This window comes from Tiliqua scincoides, chromosome 8 (assembly GCF_035046505.1).
Source record: "Tiliqua scincoides isolate rTilSci1 chromosome 8, rTilSci1.hap2, whole genome shotgun sequence".
In the NCBI taxonomy this organism is placed as follows: Eukaryota; Metazoa; Chordata; class Lepidosauria; order Squamata; family Scincidae; genus Tiliqua; species Tiliqua scincoides.
In genome coordinates this window covers 4,722,893-4,740,099 of record NC_089828.1, presented here as the reverse complement: position 1 = coordinate 4,740,099, position 17,207 = coordinate 4,722,893, and the positions used below count along the sequence as shown (strand labels likewise).

At 46.8% G+C, this 17,207-nt stretch overlaps 1 pseudogene; it reads right to left on the bottom strand.

Annotated features, from left to right (window-relative positions):
• Positions 1-328: 328 nt before the first annotated feature.
• On the bottom strand, positions 329-442 carry LOC136659829 (5S ribosomal RNA; annotated as a pseudogene).
• Positions 443-17,207: the final 16,765 nt, after the last annotated feature.

Here is a 17,207-nt window from a genome sequence, read left to right as displayed (position 1 = left end):
ACTAGACAACTAGATACCTGCAACCTGTTGCCACTCCCTTGCATCTGGCATTCAGAGAAAAGCAGCCTCTAAAATCTGGAGACTGCATACAGTCATCATGGCTTGTAGATGATGACAGACTTCTCCTCCATAAATCTCCATTTTTAAAGACATCTAGCCAGGTGCCATCACCACATCCTGTGGCAAGGAGTTCCTTGTATCTGATGGTTGGCAAGCTTCAGTCTCGAAAGACTATGGTATAAGCCTACAGCACCCGGTATTCCCAGGTGGTCTCCCATCCAAGTACTAACCAGGCCTGACCCTGCTTAGCTTCCGAGATCATGGTATAAGCCTACAGCACCTGGTATTCCCAGGCGGTCTCCCATCCAAGTACTAACCAGGCCTGACCCTGCTTAGCTTCCGAGATCAGACGAGATTGGGCATGTGCAGGGTGTATCTAAACGTATCTTGTCTCTAAAATAGATTCAATATAAATACAATATAAAATACAAGTTAGATACCACCATTGACCATGGTAGAAGACCCCAAGCCTATTCCAGATATGGCTGGGAAAGATCCTTCTGTGTCTGAAACCCCCTTGGATAGCCACTGCCAGACCACGTAGACAAAGCTAGGCAAAACAGACCAAGAAATCCATCTCAGTGGAAGGCAACTTCCTACCTTGAACTCCTGGCCATCTACATCAGCAATTTTGGTTCCATCTGGTATAATCAACATTATACGTTGCCATTATATGTTATAAGGTTTTTTTTTACCTTAAAACCGTGGCCGGTTTTGTTAGCAGGAAGAGCAATGCAAAAGCCTGGCTGTGGTTTTGCTCCTTGAAGTGCCTGCAATGAATTCGATTGCCAACTGACCAGAAAAACAGTTTGGTCTGTTACCATGTCTTTATTGACAGCTGCTTGATCTGTACAAACCAACTGGTGAACTTTTCTGTGACCTGAAGACAAGCATTCTCACCTGCTCTTATCTGCAGTAATAAAGTTGGGCAGCCTGCTCAGAAATACTTCCATACCAGAGGATCATAAAACTTGCCTTTCCTCCATGCTCGCCCCACCCCCACCCCTGCACATCTCCTGGCCAACGTCTCAATCCAATCAGTGGATTCTTTTGTGATTACCTGGAAGGCCCAGCATCTCTTGCATGATTGTTCCCACAGCCCAAGAACTAGAGGTGTTATGCATGCAATTGTCTACATTAATTCACACTTCTCATCCTAGCCAGCATATTCCGCCCCAGCTCTTGAATCAATGTGCTCTGTACCTTGAAAAAGAAACACGTAGCATCGCAATTGGTATGCTTGACTGCGTGTTGCTGTGACGGGAGGAACCAAACCCAGTGACTCACAACTCCCCCCCATGTTTTGTTTGGATGAAATAAATTATTATTATTATTATTATTATTATTATTATTATTAACAGTATTTATATACTGTTTTTCAAGGAAAGCGCCCTACAGGTAGACCACAGCTGTGATACAAGGACATCTGCAAGAGGGATCTGAAGGCCTTAGGAGTGGACCTCAACAGGTGGGAAACCCTGGCCTCTGAGCGGCCCACTTGGAGGCAGGCTGTGCAGCATGGCCTTTCCCATTTTGAAGAGACACTTGGCCAACAGTCTGAGGCTAAGAGGCAAAGAAGGAAGGCCCACAGCCAGGGAGACGGACCAGGGACAGACTGCACTTGCTCCCAGTGTGGAAGGGATTGTCACTCCCGAATCGGCCTTTTCAGCCACACTAGACGCTGTGCCAGAACCACCTTTCAGAGCGCGATACCATAGTCTTTCGAGACTGAAGGTTGCCTACAGGCTATATACTGCTTTTCAACTAAAAGTTCACAAAGCGGTTTACAGAGAAAATCAAAGAAACTAATGGCGCCCTGTCCCAAAAGGGCTCACAATCTAAAAGGATGCAAAAGAACACCAGCAGATAGCCACTAGAAAAGACACTGCTGGGGTGAGGAGGGCCAGTTACTCACCCCACCCCACCCCCTGCTAAATAAAAGAGCACCCACTTACAAAGTGCCTCTTACCCAGTCAGCAGGGGTAAATATAATATAATAATATGATTCTTTCTGGGACAGTTTAAAGGTGTTGGTGCCTCTAGAAGTTGCAGTTCTGCATAATGGCTGGAGGGCAAGGCTGACCTTAAGGCAATTTGACCAATTTGGGCCCCGAACTTAGAGGGACCCTCCACTCAGTGGCATAGCTAGAGGGGAAGCAAAGCACTAAGTTTTGCAGGGAGCCTCACCGCAGCATGCAAGCAGCCCCTCCCCCTCCCCCTAGGAGCCATTCCAGGTGGGGGGAGTAAAATGGAGGTATGTGCTCTGCTGGGCTGTGTTGGGCTGGAAGGTGCAAAATGGAGGCTGTTACACCTGTGCGGGCTGTTTGGCCAGCGCAGACGTGAGGAGGCCCATTGCCGGGGCTGGGGCTTTCCTTGGGAAAAGAGGACAAAAGCCCCCTTCCCCCAAGGAGACTCCCAGCAGCTTCCCAGCACCCCTGGATATGGCTGTAGCCACTGTGGCGCCATTGCTCCAGCAGGTGCTGGAAAGCGTAGAATTGTAAATCAAGTAGAGCAAATTAATTCACACGCAAAAAGCCCCACAATATCTCAGGCTGGCCAGCTGTGACTCAGGATGCCAGTCTTTGAAGGACAGGCTTCAGGTGCTGCTGTAAGTAAAAGCCATCCCCTTGGGACCCAAAACTGAGCGCTTATACATGAAGTGCTTCTTCACAGCTCCACCTAGTGGGTGATGTGAGTGCTGCCTCAAAACAGCTGGAAAAGCTTCTGCCTTTGAAGCAGAGAGATTTAAGAAAAAGTCACACCTGCTGCGCCATGCTTCTTTTTTCCCCCTTGCTTTTAAGCAGCTAGTTTATTGTGTCTCCTTCCCACCCACCCACATACACTTTCTTGTTCCTCGAAGTTCCTTACAGATAGAAAAGGGGGGGGAATAGCCTTCATTGTGCATTTATTTTATTTTATTTTTTTCACCAGGAAATTTCCAGCAATGTTGCATTCAGAGGGGAAACTGCTATAAAATAGCCACGGACAACATGTTAAAGCAGCAATAAAATCAGCCATAATGCACAGCTGGGTATTTATGTCTACCACCTGTTCACTACACTCCCCCCCCCACCTTTCTAAAAACCATCCACAATATTCCATATGCAATATGAAATTAAAGGCAACTTTGCCATCTTGTCCTCCCTGTTCCTTCTCAAAGCATGTGCATAAACCAACATGAAGGTACAACAGAAGCATTTCCTACTCCTAGAGTTGCCTACTCCTAGAGTTAGAAATATTAAGATGATCCTCACGCCTACTAAAAAAAAATATTGAGAGGTTGTGTCATCACAGCCACAACTATGAACATGGGTATCTAGTCATGTTGCATTTATTATTTTCTTTGCGAGAGAAATGTTCCTATTGGACAAGCTTGCTCTAAAGTAACGCAAAGCCAGTGGTGATTGCCACTCTATCGATACAGGGCATCAGTTATTTCAATCTGTCAAAGTAGGGGGTGTGTAACAGCCCCTGTTAATAATTACTAGGAAATGTCCTCTTATTGATTCAGATATTGTTTTGTCTGAGAAATGACTCCCATCTACACAGTATAGGGACAAAGTTCAGCTGTCAGAAGCATTCTTTGTATTATGACTGCAACTCCTGTACGGGATTGCCAACTGACCAGGAAAAATGATCTGCTCTGCTCTTACACCTTGACTGCAGCTTGATCCTCGGAAAACAACAGGCAAGGCATTGCACAACATGGAGGAAAGTAGTAACACGTTCTACCACTTGTATGTCACAAACAATTGCTAGAGGTACAGCTAAGGTAGCCAACGGAAACATTGTTCACCCTACTCCTGAAATATGAAAAGTCCATATCAATCAAGTATTATATTCAAACAATGAGAATGTGGGTGTAGGAATATGGTTGTCACATGTGCACCAGCTGAGAGTGATTGGTCTAAGATCCTGCAGTGAGCTTCATGGGTGAGTAGGGACTTTAACTCCCAGCCCTGGTTAAATGCTCTGACCAGTAGGCCACCCTCTTTTCTTTTGCTGTCCTGGAATCTCTGCCCACTTTTCATCTTTGTCATTCAGCAAATTTATCCTCTGGACTTGGTTTCCTTGGCAAAACCGTTTCTGCATAAAGAGATTCCATACTCACCGTGGTGGGATCTGAGACTGGCCTGGTGTGTTTCAGATCTCCCAATTAGTTGCACGAATTGTTTTGCCATTAGTTCAGGCAGCAAGTCTGCCTCTGGGTCGGCTCCAGACAATGGTGATAAAAAGCAGCCCCGGGTGCGAAGGAATGTCAGAAAACATTTGGTGAAGCGATCAAGACCCCCTCCCCATCTCATTCTTCTGCAAACTGTTAAAGTGTTTGGAACATAAAGAACATTGGCTGCATTTTAAATGCCCCATCGCAACATGGATTGGAGCACTCAAGCTGGGCTGCAACATCATAGCTGTTGGGTTGGCTCTGCTCCTTCATCTGGTTGCCAGATGTCACTAGGTGGTAGTCCTTTTGCCAGATAATTTAATTATTACTATTTACACTCCCATCCTCTCCTTCCTCCAGAGGAGCTCAGGGTTCTCGCCTGCTCATTCTGTCCTCAAAATATCCCTGGGAGGTAGGTTTGTTTGGCTCAGGTGACTGCTCCAAGATCACCCTGTGAGCTTCATGACTGAATAGGGATTTGGATCCTAGACTCCCTGGTCCTATACCAAAACTCTCACCATGACCTCACATTAGCTCTCACACAGTGGAAAGGAAGGGGACACATCCCAAAGTCCAAGAGGCCTTCAAGGTTGATCTTCAGAGGAAAAGCCACTGGCAGTAACATAGCTAGAGAGGGTGCAAAGCACTAAGTTTTGCAAGTGCCTCACCTTGCCATGCAAGCGGCCCCTCCGTTCCAGAGCCATTCTGGGCCACTAGAGCAAAACAGAGGCAAATGCCTGGCTCCAAAGGGGAGGGAGAGGGGCCACAGTGAAGCTCCTTGAAAAACTTAGTGCTTTGCACCCCCTCTACCTACACTACTAGGCACCTGCTGCTGCAGTCTAAAGTCAAGACCAGCACTGGGCCTTTAAATGTTCTCATTTCAGGAAACCCTTTCCAAATCGATACGTTCTGAAGAAGTTAAGGGACAATATCAATGCAGGAGCCATCCAGGCCTCAGGGAAATGAGGATTCCACAGTCTGGGAGCTGGCACCAAAAAGGCATGGTCCAAAATGAGGAAAGGCTATGGCGTTTGGGCCTCTTCAGCCTGGAAAAGAGACACCTGAGAGGGAACATAATTGAGACGTACAAAATTATGCAGGGGATGGACAGAGTGGATAGGGAGATGCTCTTTACACTCTCACATAACCCCAGAACCAGGGGACATCCACTCAAATTGAGTGTGGGGAGAGTTAGAACAGACAAAAGAAAATATTTCTTTACTCAGCGTGTGGTTGGTCTGTGGAACTCTTTGCCACAGGCTGTGGTGATGGCGACTGGCCTGGATGCCTTTAAAAGGGGATTGGACAAGTTTCTGGAGGAAAAATCCATTACGGGGTACAAGCCATGATGTGTATGTGCAACCTCCTGATTTTAGAAATGGGCTATGTCAGAATGCCAGATGCAAGAGAGGGCATCAGGATGCAGGTCTCTTGTTATCTGGTGTGCTCCCTGGGGCATTTGGTGGCCGCTGTGAGATACAGGAAGCTGGACTAGATGGGCCTATGGCTTGATCCAGTGGGGCTGTTCTTATGTTCTTAAACTACAATTCCCAGGAGGCCTTGCAGGTCTTATTGTTGTCTTGTGTGCTCCCTGGGGCATTTGGTGGGCCGCTGTGAGATACAGGAAGCTGGACTAGATGGGCCTATGGCCTGATCCAGTGGGGCTGTTCTTATGTTCTTATGTAAAAAAAAGGCCCCATTCAAATAATCTCAGAGCAGGATTTGAGTTGTTGGACAAAGTGGGCAGCCAAGATTGACTTGTGGTGATTGACTGTGACTTAAAAGGAAGGTGCACTCATTCACGCAGGAATCCTTTTGTTGATTGCACCCTGCTTGGCGCAATACCTGCGCACAGACTTGTCTTCCAAACTATGCCACTCAGAGCACAGAACGGTGCTGCTTCTCTGCCCAGCCTTTCCAATGGTTCCTTTGCATTTTCCAGCCTCTCCTTCCTCATCCCTGCTGTGCTGCTGGCAGAAACCCATTCACACATCAGCAGCCAGAACTGGATGGACCAAACACACAAACAGATGCTGTGAGCTTGCATGGTGCCCACCGAAGCGCCCAATGTCTTTGCCGCCGTCTCCCAGCATGGAAGGGAAGGGCAGGAATTGTTCTCTTCACTCAAGAGCAGGACAGCAGGGGCTTCGCACGGCAAGCAGCACCAACGGACACCGTCGCCAGCTACCACTGTGTGTGCAGCACATCATGCTCTCCCATGTCCCATATCTTCAGGAAGCGTCGGTTTCCTGAGACAAGAATATTTAAAGGCCTCATAGTGGCCTTTAAATATTCCTCATAGGGGAGTATTTATTCCTCATAGGGGACGGCACCAGTAGCAAAAACCAGAGGGAGGGTAGTGTGGTAAGTCGTGTAGGCGCCACAATGCACCGTGTATGTGGCCCCTCCCACTCCGTCAGAGCCATTTTGGGCAGTGACGGCAACACACAGATGCTTAGTGAGCACCTGCACAGGGCCCATGAGAGGGGGGTAAAGGGGGTGAAAAAGGGGGTCCAGGAACCAATGAGAGGGCCCAGAAATTTCATGAGATCTTACATTTTCCATTCTTACCAGGACTCGCTGCCCTCCTAGCATGCTGGGGGCACAAGCCATATACACCGAGCCGAGGAATGCACACATGACACTCCTCAACCCAGTGTCAAATCTGGGAGGAAACTGGCCTACTACAGTAGCCCTTCAGCTCGTGGATCCGCTTGCCATGAAGGAGTGTATCGGAGCTCAAGGCCACGGCTGCAGAAGTTTGGATGCACAGAGGACGCTTTCCATTCTAGTGCAAACCTGAATACAATCATGCTGATTTTCTGCAATGTTTTTTTCTATATTTAAAAGAGTTTAGAGAGAGACGGAGGAGTGTGTTTGGTTTTCTGTATTACTATATCAAGCTGCCGATGCCAAACCTGGGCTCCACATTGGACGTCGAGTAGACCTGGACCCCAAAGACTGTTCCAGCTGCTGCTATCCTCCTCCCACCCTGTTTCTTCCCCCTTTGGGAATGACCCCAACTTTGCACCCCTGATATAATTCCTCTCAGGAATCCTGGGCCTGTGTGTTGCCATTGCTGTCCGAAATGCCTCCAATAGCGAGCGGGAAGGGCTATTTAAATGGTGCACTGCGGCTCCAACAGTACTTATCACACTGCCGCCCCAACGTGGCCACTGGCCCTTCCTCTGAAGCCACTTGGCCCATCTCTGCCGGGGAACCTGGAGCCATAAAGACAAAGGCCGCTAAGGTCCTTACTGAGAATGGGATCTTCGGACTAATTAAATCAAGCTATAAAGTTCTTTTTTTCCCCTTTGCCTCTTTGCTTGTCTGTGTGTCGTGCGTCTCTTCCCTGCCCGCCCACCCCCAGTCCACTCCATTTTTCTGCCTGAATTTCAGCTTTCATAACCTAATCAGGCTTTTTACTGGGTGAAACATCTCTATTAAGGCTCTTATTTCTCAGCCACGTGATACAAAAACAGGATGATAATTGAGGCTGCATAATTGATGCAGGCAATGACAGAATATAGAAAAGGGCCCCATTAGCCAGGTCACATCTTTAGCATACATTACATTCAACAAGATTGCTCTCTTCACCTCCTATTTATTAATGGGTTAATCCAGTCCCATCAGCCTGCGTAGATCATTCTTTCCCTCATTCCCTGCTAAGACACAGTGGCCTGGTTTATTTTTCTGTACACTCGGAAGGCAGAGCTGCTGCCACGGGCAATAACATCCGTCAAGGATGCTCAGGTTTTCAGTGCCTTCAAAAACTGCTGCTGTCCCATTCCTTCAGTTGTGACAGGAAAGGACTGCTGAGAACCCCAATCACAGGACAGTTTTGGGGGAACATAGAAAGAGCCCTCTTGGATCAGACCAGAGGCCCTTCTTGTCCAGCGTCCTATGGAGCCAACCAGATGTTCTTGGAAAGCCTACAAGCAAAGAAAGAAGGTCATAGTTAGACCCTTGAAAACTGATATTCTTTGGTAGACTGACACTGAACATGGAGGTTCTATCGAACCATCGTGACAAATGCCCATGAACCTCAGTTGGTTGCAGGGAGCCTGGCGCTAAACCTCAGATGCTGAGTGGAGTGTGCAAATATATGAGAAGGAGCCCCTTCAGGTACCCAGGCCGCAAAATACTGAACCATTTTAGCATTTGAAATGTAAGTTCCTCAGGGCAGGGAACTGTCTCTTTTGCTTATAGTACTCTGTTAAACACCAAGTGCATTGATGGAATGATATCCGCCAGAACCATCATCCAGAGCGTGATACCATAGTCTTTCGAGACTGAAGGTTGCCAACATCCACTGAAATAAATTGTTGCTGTTGCTGTTGTTAAAAGGCAGGAGGTATGATCTGGAGGTTGAACTGTTGCCCTTCTTGAAGATGCTAAACAGGATCAGCCTTGGGTTGAACTTGAATGGAAGACCTGTAGTCACTGATGAAGCTCACAAGAGAAAGTGTGGAATGTGATGGAGTCAAGAAACAGATAAAATCTTGAGAACTGGCCAAGGTGTGAACTGTGGCTGCCTGTGAAGGCTCAGAAGGTGTCAGAGTGTAGCCAAGTTGACCACACAATAAAAGCGAAACATCTGGAGGAATAGAGGGTTCTATGATTTGTATATGGAACAATAAAAGCCCATATGAAAAAAAAATTGGGTTTATGAGCATCCTGCTATTTGTAAACCATCTCGTGTCTTGAGAAATCTTGAGAAAGGCGGTATAAAAATCCCTTAGCAACCGAGATGCATTTATATTTAAAAGCCCTTCTCATTTTTATATCTCATTCAGAAAATGTCATTTCTATTCTCAGTATCTCATCATGCAGTGATACCTTGGCTGATCTTCCTACCATGTGACTGTGTTATGCTAAGAAAGAAGCAGATTGACAGAATTTCCCAGAGACTCGTGTTTTAAAAACCATAAAAACAGACTTTGCAACCATAAACTGTGTTAAGACTTCAAAAAATTTCAACAAGTAGCAAAAACTTACAGGCACAGGGCAGAATTGACCATTTTTTTGCACCATGGCAAATAGCAACCTCAAAGGGGCAATTTAGATTGGGGTGCTCATCGATGCATGTGTTTAGCTTTACATGTGGTGTTATATCACCCAGGTTTAAATAAAGACATCTGCCACACATATAGTTTGAGCCCTAGTCTTTGCCATGTGATTCTCCGTCATTTTGGCTTTTTTTTGCACCCCTCTGAAAGCAATAATGTCACCAGCCAAGGCTGCAGTCCTGTGCATCTTCACTTGGATGTACATTCCAACAGAACCTACTGCCAAATAAGCTGCAAATTTTTCATTGCCACAGCCAAAGTTTAATAAAACCAGTATTTTAGAAATAAGAGGAGGAGGAGAAGAAAAAGAAAAGGAGAGAGATAAAGAGCTGCCTTAATTACAATTGGGGGGGGGGGCTGTCCTTTCTGATGACTGCTGCATTTTATGAGCCAAGGAATTGTCTCACTGAATTTTAATCAGAGATCTGCGCAAGCAACTGAAATATGATTAGTCTCTCGATCTGACACTGTGGTTACTGCTCAAGAGACATCTGCTGTTCTATTAAATTCCGATCTTCCCCTTTCCATGCGCGTCTCTCATCCATCGTCATCAACCAATAATCCAGCTTTTGTCCTGACTGGAAAACAGCTCAGGATCTCAGCAGGATGGAACCCCAGCACTCACTGCCATTGTAAGCGACCTGTGCTGTGCTTCCTGTACTGGGTCATCACCAGGCCGCTTTCTGGATGGGGCAAGGCAAGAGAGCTAAACACTTTCTGCTGATCTGCATGCAAAAAATGTTCCCACTGTGATCAGGGCCGGCTGCCAGCAGTACACATTTTTTAAAATATCAAGTTCTTCTCTTTCACCCTTGTTTCGAGGGTGTTTAGCTCAACCCTAACTAAGCCTAAGTACATGTAGAAGCTTCTTTCCCAGCTTATCTCTGCTTCCTCCCTGTCCTCTGGGCCAATTCTTTTTTAGCATAGACCCCATTGTGGGAATGACACCCAGTTTCTCTTTCCTTGCAAGCCACCATGCACACAGAGTTTATTTTTTAAAAAATAAATAGTTGTCATTGTGCAATAACAAAATTTGGCATCTGTGGTGATGTCCAACTAGATCAGGGGCGTCAAACATAAGACCCACGGGCAGGATGTGGCCCATGGAAGCCTTTTTTGGGGGGCCCTCAGGCTCTCCCAGCACCACCATCAGCTGCTCTTGGCCTGTGTGATAATTGAGTTCTCCCATATCATGAAAATATGATCAAGATTTGTGTATTTTTTCTTCTGACATGTGTGGCTAATGAGTTCCTAAGTGAGGAAAAGTGCTTTTTTTTCTGGTCATGGCTTGCTTAATGACATAACTTCCTGCTTAATGGCATCACTTCTGCCCCTCAGCAGGCTTCTTGAATGCTATTCGAACCACTGTATGAAACAAATTTGAGACCTCTAAACTAGCTGATACGTACTTAGCACTTAGATGTCTTATCAGTTCTCTGGCTGTCCTCCCAACACCATTAAGTGGCATAGCTAAGGGAGGCGGGGCGGTACGTTGCCCCTGATACCGTGCCTTGAGGGGGTGCCTGCTCGCCATGTATTCCTGCCTGTAGTGTGGGGGGGTGCAGGAGAAGGTACTGCAGTGGCAATAGAAGTAGCTTCTCCTGCACCCCTCCTTGAGGACACTCGGAACAGTTGCAAGCCACTCTGAGTGGCTGACCACTTTTTTGTGAAAAATGGCTCACAACTGCTTCAAGCACCATAACCTGGAAGTAACGGGTGGTCATGTCATCATGTCACCACAATTACCATTACCAGGCACTTCCGGGGGTGATATATAGAGTTATGATGGCCGGATCCCAAAGGATCTCTTCTATGGAGAACTCGTGCAAGGAAAGCGCCCTACAGGTAGACCACAGCTGCGTTACAAGGACATCTGCAAGAGGGATCTGAAGGCCTTAGGAGTGGACCTCAACAGGTGGGAAACCTTGGCCTCTGAGCAGCCCGCTTGGAGGCAGGCTGTGCAGCATGGCCTTTCCCAGTTTGAAGAGACACTTGGCCAACAGTCTGAGGCAAAGAGGCAAAGAAGGAAGGCCCATAGCCAGGGAGACAGACCAGGGACAGACTGCACTTGCTCAACTAAAATTGAGTGTTGGGAGAGTTAGAACAGACAAAAGAAAATATTTCTTTACTCAGCATGTGGTCGGTCTGTGGAACTCCTTGCCTCAGGATGTGGTGCTGGCGTCTAGCCTGGACACCTTTAAAAGGGGATTGGACAAGTTTCTGGAGGAAAAATCCATTATGGGGTACAAGCCATGATGTGTATGCGCAACCTCCTGATTTTAGAAATGGGTTATGTCAGAATGTCAGATGCAAGGGAGGGCATCAGGATGAGGTCTCTTGTTATCTGGTGTGCTCCCTGGGGCATTTGGTGGGCTGCTGTGAGATACAGGAAGCTGGACTAGATGGGCCTATGGCCTGATCCAGTGGGGCTGTTCTTATGTTCCCAGTGTGGAAGGGATTGTCACTCCCGAATTGGCCTTTTCAGCCACACTAGTCGCTGTTCCAGAACCACCTTTCAGAGCACGATACCAGAGTCTTTCAAGACTGAAGGTTGCCAACAAGTACAAGTACTGGTTCTCTAAAGACAGGCCTTGTTAAAAAGCTCTTTGGCCTCCAAGTGATTGCCCACACTTTTACCTAGCATGTGGTTATATTGGCTGCTGCATTTGCAGGCATTGAAAACTTGGAGGTGTGTGGATGGGTGCATGGGGGAGTTTTCAGCAAGCTTCAGCTTCATGCCAGATGCAAGCCCAGGCCAGCCCAGACCAGACCAGGGACAGACTGCACTTGCTCCCAGTGTGGAAGGGATTGTCACCCCCAAATCAGCCTTTTCAGCCACACTAGACGCTGTTCCAGAACCACCATTCAGAGCGCGATACCAGAGTCTTTCGAGACCGAAGGCTGCCAACAACACCAATATAGAGTCACAGCCCCAGGTGCCACAGGGGACAGCTACACCACTGACACCATTATATTATTATCTAGTGATTATTCAAGACTGAACCTAAGCAAAGCATTTGCTCCCCCATTATATGGTGAATCCTTATAGTCATTAGCAAGACTACTGTGCTTTACGGTGCTCAGACCACTTCCACCCCTTACCTGGTTACAATGCAGGCAAAGAGAAAGTTAGGTCTGTGTCATTGCCATTTGCAGTTGAGGTGCTGAGAGGGAACAGCTCACTTAAGCAGATCTACCCTGTGAGATCACAGGCTTGGACCAGGGAAACTCCTAATTCATATCTCAGTCTCTTGCTGTGCAAGCTCTCCAGCCATGCCCATTACTGTGGGTCTTGTGGGAATGAAGGACCTGCTCGGTTCTTGGTAGGAAATGGTTTTGACGTCTCTGAATACAAACCAGAAAGGAGATTTTAGAATCAGGAGGTGGGATGAGGGCTCTCAAAGGGCAGGCCAGAGCTCAGTGGTAGAGGACAAGCTTTGAATATGGACAGTCTCGGGTTCAACCCAGAACATTTAGAGGTAGAATTAGGGAAGACTGCAGTCAGTGTAGACCAGCAATTTTCAACTGGTGTGCCTTGGGAGTTTGGAGCACTATGCTGAAAATTGCTGGAAAACTCTTCAGGTTCCATGGCCCTGTTTCTAGCGCAACTGTCTATAGCAAAAAATTGTCTGTCCCTCTTCCACCAGCCCTGCTGAACCTGGGGACCATTCACATGCAAATCTGCAGGCTAGAGACAGAGCCATAGAACCAGGAAGAGTCTTCCGGAAGCTGAAAGTCACATCACAAGACGCGAAGACCACACAGAAAACCATAAAGGTCAGTGTGCTATGAGAAGAAAATGTTGAAAATTGCTTGTGTAGACAATACTGATGGAGCACTGGTGGTCTGAACTGGTATGAGGCAGCTTTCTAAGGGTGCAATCCTAACCCACTTTCCAGCACTGACATAAGGGTAGTGCAACTTCAAGGTAGGTGAACAAACATTGCCTTACCTTGAGGCATGACTGCCCCCCTCATGACTGCCCCCCCCCAACTGCAGGATTCAGCATACACCCCACTGGCACAGCTATGCCAGTGCTAGAAAGTTGGTTAGGATTGAGCCCTAACTTGCTCAGCAGTCAAAACATAGTTAACACATGGAGTGAAGGCCCCTTGCTTAGGATCAAACTACACACAACACTAAATGTGGTTCCATTAGTGTAGCTTAAAAAAAAGGTAGCAGCAACAGGGAATCAGAATCCTGCCATATGTGTGGGAAGCAGGTTAACTCTAGTCCTGATGACCTCCCACCCAAGCTGCTATTTGCCCCAGAAGTTTTAGAAGTGCAAAGAATAGCAACCCCTTCCCCTCCACTGTGGTCCCAATCCCAAATGGGCCACCTGCAGCTGCTATTTTTTAAAAATCTACACTTGTTTATCTTTCAACGACTAGTTAGCCAGGATGGCTAAAAGGAACCTCTGGGTTCTGAAGGAGGATACCCTGGTTTGGCATCCTTTATCCAGAGTGCTTGAGACCAGAAGCATTTTGGATAAGGGATTTTCCGGTATTTTGGAATACTAATGAAATAACTTGAGGATGGGGCCCACGCCTAAACATGAAATTCATTTATGTTTCATATGCACCTTATACAAATAGCCTGAAGGTAATTTTATACAGTATTTTTTAATAATTGTGTGCAACCCATCACATGAGGTCAGGTGTAGAATATTCTGCTTGTGGCACCGTGTTTGTGCTCAAAAAAGGTCCTCAGAATACTTTTTGAGTTCAGAATTCTAGATAAGGGATGCCCAACCTGTACCACCGAATACCCAAAGTAGATGCTAGATACAAATGACTTTTAACAGAAGGAAAAATAGGAAAGCAAAACAAAAGGGGCACCACAAAGAGCACCAGTCAATGTGAATAATTAAACAAGGCCGTCTGATGTCAGCCGTGGACAATTACTGTACATGATCATAAACTGACTTCAAAAGAGGCTTTTTTACCCACCTAGCATTTGAGGCCTGGGGCAAACCAAAGAGAGGATGCTGAAAAAATTTCCATCTCCCACTTGCCAGGATTTTGCCAATAATAGGTCTCTCACTATGGTATTCATCTCTCACTCTGTCTCCCAAAAAACTAGACTGAAGGCTGTTCACTCAGCTAATTAATATGCATAAAGTACGGCATAATTAGTTGCTACAGGTGACTCTCCTCTAACTGTGCACGTGGAGCTAATGTGAGAAGACTGGGCGGCCCAGTGAGCGGCTGGTTTGGGTTTTGAAAAACAGTCCCCCGTTTCATAAAAGAAAGGGAATGGATTTGAATAATATGCAAATCGGCTGGATGTTATTAACAGAGTGTCAAGGTTTGACAGTCTGTGTTATTGTGGAAATAAATGAGTTTTGACACAAATAAGTTAGAAATGCATTGATTTCTTTTTTTGCGCCCCTCTCCTTTTGAGCAAACGTCGTAATGAGATGTTGCGCCGGGTGCCGTGGGTTTGTAAAGATTTTGATGAGTATTAGGAGAAAACATAACAGTTGATCAATTATTAATGGATTCATTAACGCACTCCAAGGTGTAACAATAATTATTTTCTTCCCCTGGATAAGGCTCCCCTACCCCACCCCCAGCCACCCACCTTCCCGACACCACACAGACACACACAGGCACATCGTCCCTCTTTGAATATTTAATTTGCAAAAATGAGAATGCACTGCGTGGAGACAAAAAAATAACACTGAGATCATAAGCTCTGGAGAAGATCAAAATGCTGCAAAAGGGAGAGAGACTGTGTCTTAACGAGCACTGACAAATATTACCTGAACGCTCCTTATAGTCTGTCCTTTTTCATTTCGGTTCCCTGGTGAATGAAAAGCCATTAGCCAGTGGGATTTTTCCCTGCTCTTTTCTTTTTTGCAGAGCCTGCTTTGCATCTTGGAATTGATGAACAGGTCAGTGCTTCTTAATGTTGACCAGTGAGCCTCTATGAAAACATCGCTTCCACTGGCGTGGGCTCCAGAGGGACATGGAGAAGATGTGTCCAGCGAACCCGCGTTGCCTAAGGATAAACATCTGCTTGAGGAACTTGTTGGCCAAGGTTGCCAACTGGGGAATCCGTGGACAATCCATTCTGTCGACGCAGCCAGATGTCCCTGTTTTCCATCCTGGCCTTGTTTTTGGAAAGATCGCCATGGAATCCCACTAGGAGGTTCAGTGACCTGCACAGAATGGTGCTCTCAAAAGCTGCACATGTTCCAAAGGCATTTCGACACATGTTCCAAAGAGTCTTTGTGTTCAGAAAGGGTTAGGAGAAAGTAAGCAAAGAAGAGCATTCACATGACATCAGGGAACCCTGGCTGGGAGGATGTCCTTTGTTTTATAAGGCTCCCTTTCAGAACCTCACAGTCACCTCTACAACACACACAACAGGGAACACAAGCTTACCATTAAAGTGTCCCTGCAAAAGAGACACTGGAGTTCTACATAGTTCTTCATAGGCAGAGAGGCTAACATCAGATGAGCCCTGCTGGATCACGCCAAAGGCGCACCTCGTCCAGCTTCCTCTATCTCATAGTGACCCACCAGATACGTCCAGAAGCACTTCAGACTTGAGAACAAAACAGTTAATATTATAATGCCGTTGTACAAATCTATGGTAAGGCCACACCTGGAGTATTGTGTCCAGTTCTGGTCGCCGCATCTCAAAAAAGACATAGTGGAAATGGAAAAGGTGCAAAAGAGAGTGACTAAGATGATTACGGGGCTGGGGCACCTTCCTTATGAGGAAAGGCTACAGCATTTGGGCCTCTTCAGCCTAGAAAAGAGACGCCTGAGGGGGGACAGGATTGAGACATACAAAATTATGCAGGGGATGGACAGAGTGGATAGGGAGATGCTCTTTACACTCTCACATAATACCAGAACCAGGGGACATCCACTAAAATTGAGTGTTGGGCGGGTTAGGACAGACAAAAGAAAATATTTCTTTACTCAGCGTGTGGTCGGACTGTGGAACTCCTTGCCACAGGATGTGGTGCTGGCATCTAGCCTAGACGCCTTTAAAAGGGGATTGGACAAGTTTCTGGAAGAAAAATCCATTACGGGGTACAAGCCATGATGTGTATGCGCAACCTCCTGATTTTAGAAATGGGTTATGTCAGAATGCCAGATGCAAGGGAGGGCACCAGGATGAGGTCTCTTGTTATCTGGTGTGCTCCCTGGGGCATTTGGTGGGCCGCTGTGAGATACAGGAAGCTGGACTAGATGGGCCTCTGGCCTGATCCAGTGGGGCTGTTCTTATGTTCTTATCCTGGTGCCACTCCCTTGCACCTGACATTCTGAGATCGCCTGCCTCTAAAACCAGGAGGTTGGATATACCCGTCATGGCTTGTAACTTGCGATGGACTTTTCTTCCAAAAATCTGTCCAATTTCCTTTTAAAGGAATCCAGGTCAGATGCCATTACCGCATCTTGTGGCAAGGAGTTCCACAGACCAATTACATGCTGGGTAAAAAAAATATTTTCTTTTGTCAGTTCTAACTCTCCTGACACTAAATTTGAGTGGCTGTCCTCTGGTTCTGGTGTTGCGTGAGAAGGGAAAGAACAGCCTTCTATCCATTCTAGCCACCCGCCGCATAATTTTGTATGTCTCAATCGTGTCGCTCTTCGGGTGCCTAATTTTACAGGTTGCCAGGACCACCACTCTGGGCTGGCCCAAGCCCTCTTGGCACCTGAGGCCCCTCCCAAGTGCTGCATGTACACACCCCCATGGACATGGGGGAGCGGTGCATGGGCAAATGAGTGGGTGCTCCCCCATGTCCCCCTTCCTTTTGCTTTCCAACAGCGCAACATACAGCCTTCTTTGCTCCACGCTGTTTCTGTTTGAGATTAAGGGAAGCAGTGCAGACTTTCCCAGGCCAAAGCCTGTCTAGCCCACCACCCTACACCCCACAGATGCCAACCAGTTGC